The sequence below is a fragment of the Dryobates pubescens genome, chromosome 13 (genome assembly GCF_014839835.1).
Source record: "Dryobates pubescens isolate bDryPub1 chromosome 13, bDryPub1.pri, whole genome shotgun sequence".
NCBI classification, from domain to species: domain Eukaryota; kingdom Metazoa; phylum Chordata; class Aves; order Piciformes; family Picidae; genus Dryobates; species Dryobates pubescens.
The window spans coordinates 9,080,198-9,087,277 of NC_071624.1; the positions used below are offsets into that span (position 1 = coordinate 9,080,198).

The 7,080-nt window shown below is 59.6% G+C and overlaps 1 long non-coding RNA gene across 1 annotated transcript; it reads right to left on the reverse strand.

Annotated features, from left to right (window-relative positions):
* Nucleotides 1–437: 437 nt before the first annotated feature.
* Nucleotides 438–1,055, reverse strand: LOC128897651 (uncharacterized). Its single transcript, XR_008462514.1, has 3 exons — nucleotides 950–1,055; nucleotides 613–668; nucleotides 438–529 (listed from the first exon to the last, which is right to left on the reverse strand). It is a non-coding gene; the product is annotated as an uncharacterized LOC128897651 (long non-coding RNA).
* Between the last annotated feature and the right edge of the window lie 6,025 nt (nucleotides 1,056–7,080).

Here is a 7,080-nt window from a genome sequence, read left to right on the forward strand (position 1 = left end):
CATCTTCTTCCGGCGGAGACTGGGGAGCGGGGTGCTGCCACGTCTGCAGAGAGGAGCAGCAGGGAGTGAGCTGGAGCTGGCCCAGCCTGCTGCATCCCCTCTGGCATCTGCCTGCCAGGGGCATGGCCATGGTGCACCCAGTGGCAGGGAGCCAGGGGCCCGAGGAAGGTTCTGGGGTGCTCTGCTCTGGTACCAGGGCCCTGGAGGATAGGCACCTGGGGTCTGGGAGTCTTACTTGGCCTTGGCGATGCGAGAAGGGCATGGGAAGGGAATGGGGAAGGTGAGTGGAGGGAAGGGGAAAAGGAGAATAGAATACAGCACTTTTCAAGTGTGAAACTTGCACACAAGGGTCTGGTACACACCTGGGCCCCTTGTCCTTTTCCCCCTTCCTGGGCTATCTCAGCTGCCCCCTCCTGAGTTGGCCCTCTCCAGCCGCTGCACTTTGCTGAGGGGCTGCTCTTGCATGTCCCTCAGCAGCATCTTCCTCTTCCTGCAGGGATGGCTTTTCAGCCATGCAGACCCTGAAAAGCTTTGCACCAAGAGGACTGTCAGACAGGTCAACCCATGCCAAAGATGAAGGCACTCCCTCAAATCAAAGCTAGTGGGTGTTACCTTCCTTCCCCAGAGGAGCTCTCCAGGGGTGTGACTGCCATGGTGACTGGAGACACCTGCAATGGAAATGGGGAAGTGAAGAGGTGGCAAGGACCTACCTGCCCAACTGCTCTGGAGCTCTGAAAGGCAGAACCCTTGGGTGGCTTTGCTCAGCCCAGCTAAGGCAGTGCAGCTGGGATCAGCACACAAAGGGAGAGGGCCACTCTGCAGCAGCCTTGCTCTGTGCTTCTGAGGAGCTGCAGGCTGGTGGTGGATGGCCTGGATTGCCCCTGGGGCACAGTCCCGCCTTCTGAGGAGAAAGCCTTTTGTCTGCAGGCTGTTAGAGGTCCTCACATACCTCTGTGCTTGATGGCTCTGGTGCTGGTGCCTCCTCAGCCACTGCAGCAGCCACCTTGTCTGCCTCCTCAAACACTTCCAGGTGGAGCTCCATGAGAAGTTCCACCAGCTGGGTCACCTGCACAGGGCAAACCATTGGTTTCCAGGCTGCTGGCTGAAGGTGGGCCCAGAGGGCTGGCAGTGGGTGGGCAACAGAGCTTACCTTCCCTGTCACCTCCACCTGCATCTGCAGGGGAAGGCTGTCCTCCTCCGGTGGGCTGAGGAGGTTTGGCCCTACACATATGGCCAGGTTCTTCAGGGACATTCTGCTGGTGGCCTCCCCCTGGCTGATGTTAGCCATCAAGGCCAGCAAGCTCTTCAGCAGCAGGAGGTTTGGCCTTGGCAACTTGCTGGCCACCCTGAGGGAAGAGAATCACAATGCAAGTCAAGCAGACATTGTCATGGCTCATCTGCCAGGCTGATCTCAGCCCAGGCCAGCCGAAGGAAAGCTTCTTGGCCACACGGGGTCTAGAGAGCCTGCTGAGGGTCTGGTCCCTGTGGAGCAGGCAGACCGATGGCCACACTCACTCTTTCAGCCCCTCCAGCTTCTCCTGCCTGCTGGGCTTCTGCAGGGTGCTCATCCACTGCTGGTAGAGCTCCACGCCGAGGAGCTTGGAGGGGATCTTGCGCAGGAAGTCCTGCAACGATGCCAAGAGCCGGGCGTGAGGCTCTGGGCACTGCTGCCGGCAGTGCAGGCGGCATCCCCAGCACGCTGGCTCCGCAGCAGCTGGCTGCTTTGCCACCCGTGCAGCTGGTGGCTGCTGGGCTCCAGGGCCGCAGGCTTTACCTTCAAGAGGGCAGCCAGCAGATGTGGCCGCTGGCTCTCCAGAGGGACCTCCTGTCCACTGTCCAGGGCCTCCCGCAGCTTCCTGCACGCGCTCTCATTGGCCGCCAGACGGAAGATCCCCTCCGTGGATGGCCCCACCTGGTTCAGCAGAGCCAGCAGGTCCTGCAGGGCACAGAAGAGCAGAGGTGCTTACAGACACGCCCTGGGGCAGGGGACCCTTCCTCAGGGACAGAAGCACGTGGGGATGGCTCCACAGCTCTCCCTGGGGCAGGACAGAAGGGGGCTGGGAGGCGGTGGATGCGAGGAGAAGCTGGCCTTGAGCCCAGGCCCCGCTTGAGGTCCCTGTGCTGGGGACAGCAGCATGGAGGAGGAGGAGGCAGCAGGATGGCGAAGCCCTGGCCAAGCTTGCTCACCTGGATGGGCTGGGGCAGGCTGCCCTCCTGGCTGCAGAGAGCTGTCAGGGGCTGTCCAAACAGAACTCCGCTGCTGCCAGAGGCTGAGGGCCCGGGAGCCTCTGCAGTGGTTGAGGTCCCCTGCTGTCCAAAGAGCCATGGGAACCTGCTCTTGGCGCTGTGGGGACCACCAGCTGCCAGGGAGAGAAGAGCAAAGAACTGTGGAGCAGAAGTGCCAGGGGAGGTGTAGCAGAGCCTCCCACCTCCAGCAGAGTGAACCGAGGGGCAGAGAAGGTCCATCCTGCCCTTGTCTTCAACACACTCACCGGCCACGGGGCCACCTCTGCCTTGGCTGCCAGAAGGGATGGGAGCTGGCTGCTGCTCTGCCCCAGCCTGCAAGAAAAGCCCTGCACTCACTGAGCATGCCTGCAGCAGAAAGGGACCCAACCAGGCTGAGGCTGCGCCCAGAGCCATCCCCACCTTTGCCTGGTCCTCTATCAGCTTCTTCAGGCTGCTGGAATCGAGTGTCCCGGCCTGGGCAAGGGAGAAAGAGCAGGAGGTGAGAAGTGATGCAGCTGCTGCCAGGCTGGAGCAGCCTCTGGAGCCAGAGCAGGATCAGGAGGGACACTCACAACATGGCGACCGCTCAGCTGCTTCAGCAGTGGCTTGATAGAGGCCAGATGGGTCACTTGGGCTCCCTCCACTCCTCCTGCTGGCCTGTGGGTGAGGATGGAGCAGAGAAGGAGCTGGTGAGGCCCCAGCTGCCCATTCTCTCTCCTGCCAGCCCTGGGACACTGCCAGGGTGCCCTGAAGCAGCCAGGTGCCCCCAGTCAGTGCGGCAGAGCAACAGCTGTGGTAAGGATGGGGCTGGGCAGGGGATGGCTGGACACAGCTGGGTGAAGCTGCTCCAGCAGCTCTGCCCGCTCCAACGTTGCCCACAGCCTTGGCCTTCCCTATGCCCAGCTGGGCAGTGGTGTCCCTGCATCCTGGGGTTGTGGCTGGTGCACTTCCCGCCCTGTGATCAGGGCTTGCCCAGGCTGCAGTGCCAGGCAGGGCTTACCCACGCAGTGCGCTGAGCCAGAGCTCCTTCAGTGCCTGGGAGCTGCAGAAAGAGAGGAGAAGCAGCCTGAGTGCCTGCTGCTGCCCAGCCTGCATGCAGAGCTGTGCACCCACACAACCCTGCCCTGTGGGCACAGCCACGGTGGCAGCCCAGAGATGTTGCCCGCCCCTCTGGTGGGACGTGGCAGCCAGACTCACCCAAAGGTGACCACGCAGGAGCCGCAGGGCCAGATGAGGATGAGGGATCTGGTGGCCTTCCCCTCCTGCTCAGCGCCATCCCCGGCTGCCCCCTTGCCACCGCTGAGCACCTGGAGCTGGCCCAGGGCCAGGCAGAGCTTGGGGCGCGGGGCGCTGCCACGTCTGCAGAGAGGAGCAGCAGGGAGTGAGCTGCAGCTGGCCCAGCCTGCTGCATCCCCTCTGGCATCTGCCTGCCAGGGGCATGGCCACGGTGCAGCCAGCGGCAGGGTGCCAGGGGCGAGTTGTTGGGTGCCCTGCCGTGGTGCCAGGGCTCGGGAGCAAAGCCAGCGGGCGTCTGGGAGTCTTACTTGGCCTTGGCGATGAGCAAGGTGTCGCTGAAGAGGAGCAGCTCCCTCTTCCTGCTCACCCGGCCCTGGCTCACCCGCGCTCCCTGCCGGAGCAGCGGCTCCGCCGATGCCGGGACGGGCTCTGGCTGCTGCCAGGGCTCAGGGGCGCCCCTGCAGAGCGACAGGGCCGAGCGTCAGCGAGGTGGCCGCTGCGAGGCCCGACCCGGCCAGGCTGCCGCCGAGCCGCGGAGGCAACTCACCCGGAGCAGCAGCAGTTGAGCTGGCCCATCCCGACGAGTCCGCAAGAGCGCTACAGGACTCGCTGAGAAAGGTCTGGAGGAGTCCTGTCGACTCCTTCGAGGCCTCCAAGTCGCTCCTGCTGTCCCAAAACACTTCCCAACGCCGCCAGCAAAACCTCTCCCTCACCCACTACCAGCCTGTGCTGCCCCAGCACCGTCTCGGCAGGTAGTGTGCCCGTTGCCGGGGTGGCAGCAGGTAAACACCAGGTGGCTGTTGGGACCCCAACGGTCAGCCTGGGGAGCTCTGCTGGGGGAGGGGCGCTGGGGGCTCTCCCCGGGAGGCCTCAACTCGTGCAGGACCTTGTGCTTGTCCTTAGGAGATTTCGGTGATCTCACTGCACGTGAAGTGCTTAGGAAGACATCCTGTGCCCAGACCTTTAGGTCAGCATCACAGCGTACTGGAGGTGTGGTTGGTTTCTTCTTTGGAACGGCGTGGATGGGGTAGGGAGCTGACAGTCTTGACTGAGGAGGATGCTGTGCACGTTCACCTCCCCAGAGGAAAGGCATACCTCCCCTATTTACACTCTCTCTACGGAATCACAGAATGTTAGGGGCTGGAAGGCACCTCGAGAGATCATCTGGTCCAACCCTCCCCTGAACAGCATCACCTATAGCAGATCCTGCAGGAACGCATCCAGGCAGGTCTTGAGTAGCTCCAGAGAGGGAGGTATTCCAGAGCTCAGGTAATTCTAACTAGACACCTTGTGAGGAGGAATCTTCAACAGCCAGCAGAAGAAAGCTGGCAACACACGCTGCACGTAGCCAATCACATTTTGCACGCTTTGTTGTCCCGATTTCACTCCTTTTCCCTTGGTGGAAGGTAGCCTGCTGAGCTAACGGGCGCTGCCCGAGGGCGGCTGTGGCTGACAATCCCGAGGCCTGCCGCCAGATGGCGCCCACGGCGCGCTGACAGGGCGGCCAGGCGCTAGCGAGGCCTGCCTGAGGGACACGCAGGGCCGGGGCAACACGTAACGGCCCCCATCCACACCCACACGTAACACCCCACCCACCCCCAGCCACACGGATTGCCCTGGGAACCCTCAGCACTGATGAGGGAAAGGGAAGTCAGTGCTCTCTGCCTGCTGTGTCGTCTGGCTGACCAAGAACTAGGAGCCCAGGGTCAGAGCTGCAGCTGGAGTGTAGAAACCAGCAGTTTTCCTGCTGGAGGTGTCAGCAGGAAGGCTAGGTTCCCCCAGCAGGAGAGGCAGATGGGAGCTGGCTACTGCTGCTGAGACAGTCCCATGGAGTCTCTCTCAGGAGATGGGCTACTGAGCAGAGAGAGCTTCCCAAAGGTGTGCTTTAGGCAGTGGGCCACAGCATAAAGCAGAGGATAAACCTTGCCTCGGTGTGCCTGGAAACAGCAGAGAATGGCTCACTTTGGAAACAGAAGCGCACGTTCAGCAGTCACAGTGAGCCCTGGAGAGGCAACCATTGGCTGGGTCGGCCACAGTGGAGAGCAAGGGCACTCGGGACCCGCTCAGCTAAGGGGACCCATGCCAGGAGAAGGCAGCAGACTGATCTCAAAGCTGCTTTTGGCATGAAGGAGGAAGCAGGATACACACCGTGCTCTCATTTTAAAAGGACTTGGAATAGCTAGAATGATACAGAAAGAGGGAAAATAAAACAATACCTGTTAAGCCTGGAAAGCTACAGATGCACTTCTGCTGGATGTCCCTAGGGCTTTATGGACAGGACATTCCCCAGGAGTCCTGCAGAAACTCAATTAGTAAAACGCATGGCAAATAGCTCCACAAGAGAGGAAAGGGCAGAGGAAACATCTGCTGGCTCTTAAATAGGCTCCTGAAGCAGAGGCAGGGCCATGAGCAGCCTCCTTGTAAAGCAGCCACTTAAGCCCTCTCCAAAGTCCCCTGTGGACAGCACCCACACCAAGTAACACCCCCACCCCCCACCCCCACCCCCGGCTTTTCCCTTGGTAATTGCTCACATCCAAGGTGGCTACAAAGCCAGGAGAAGCTGAGCTCAGATGTGTTAGCAGACTGAGCCATGGTGCACCTAGTCCAGCACATGCCTGTTTTCGTGGCGCAAGCGTGGCACTTCCAGACAGCGTTCAGCCTGAATGTTTGCAGATACACAAGACAGGCATGTGCTTTACTGACCACATGGACATCCCAACAGTCCAGACAGCCAGGGCTGCTCACAGAAGGTGGAGTCCCACCTGGATTTGGATCCTACATATTGGTGATTTCGCATGAGGGGGTCTCATATGCATGGACCACCTCCACATTGACAACAATACAGAGCTGAGACATTAGAAGGCATCCTCCTACATGCTGTGATTCTGCATTCCTAAACAGACTGTGGAAGCTGTCCTTAGCAACCCCAGGTGTTGCTTACAGATGTCTGCATCCACCTTCAAGAGCCAGTGTGGATGAGGTCAGAGTAAAAGGAGACAGAGCCCTGCAAGAAACTGGAGCACAGAAAAGCTTCAGCAGGGGTTAGACAGTATTTTCTCTCACACTGAGGTTGAACCAGTGCCTCCCAAGGAGAGAGGGGGGACTGTTCAGCATGCTCCTTTTTCCCTTGGCAGCAGAGCAAGTGTATCTGCTAATGAATAGGACCCTTAGAAAAGGCAAGGAATTTTTTTTCCTCCCTACACATATTCAGAGGAGCAGAGAAGTATTTGTTGTGGTTGTTTTTTCCTCCTCCCTCCTTTCCGAGATTCTTTCATTTGTGATTTCTAATCATCATTCCGCTCTTCTTTCCCCCCTTCTTTCAGTCCCCGTTTGCAGGCTGCCCCCTGGGCTTGGCATCACTCCAGATGCAATGAACTCTAGGAATGTGGGTTTTTTCTCTCTCCATTCCCCACCACCTTCTCCTCCCTATTCAAACCGAACTTGTGGACAAAATAAACGCTGGCACTAGGTCATTGTCCTTCCCCTCCCCATCAGAGGATTCTGAAAGAGGATTAAACTAATCTCATACATTGACTTGCTCCTGGGTGCTGGCCTGTTCTCCTGCCATGCAACGAGATGGCATCAAGTGCAATGTCCCAGCAACATGTTCCTGCAGCA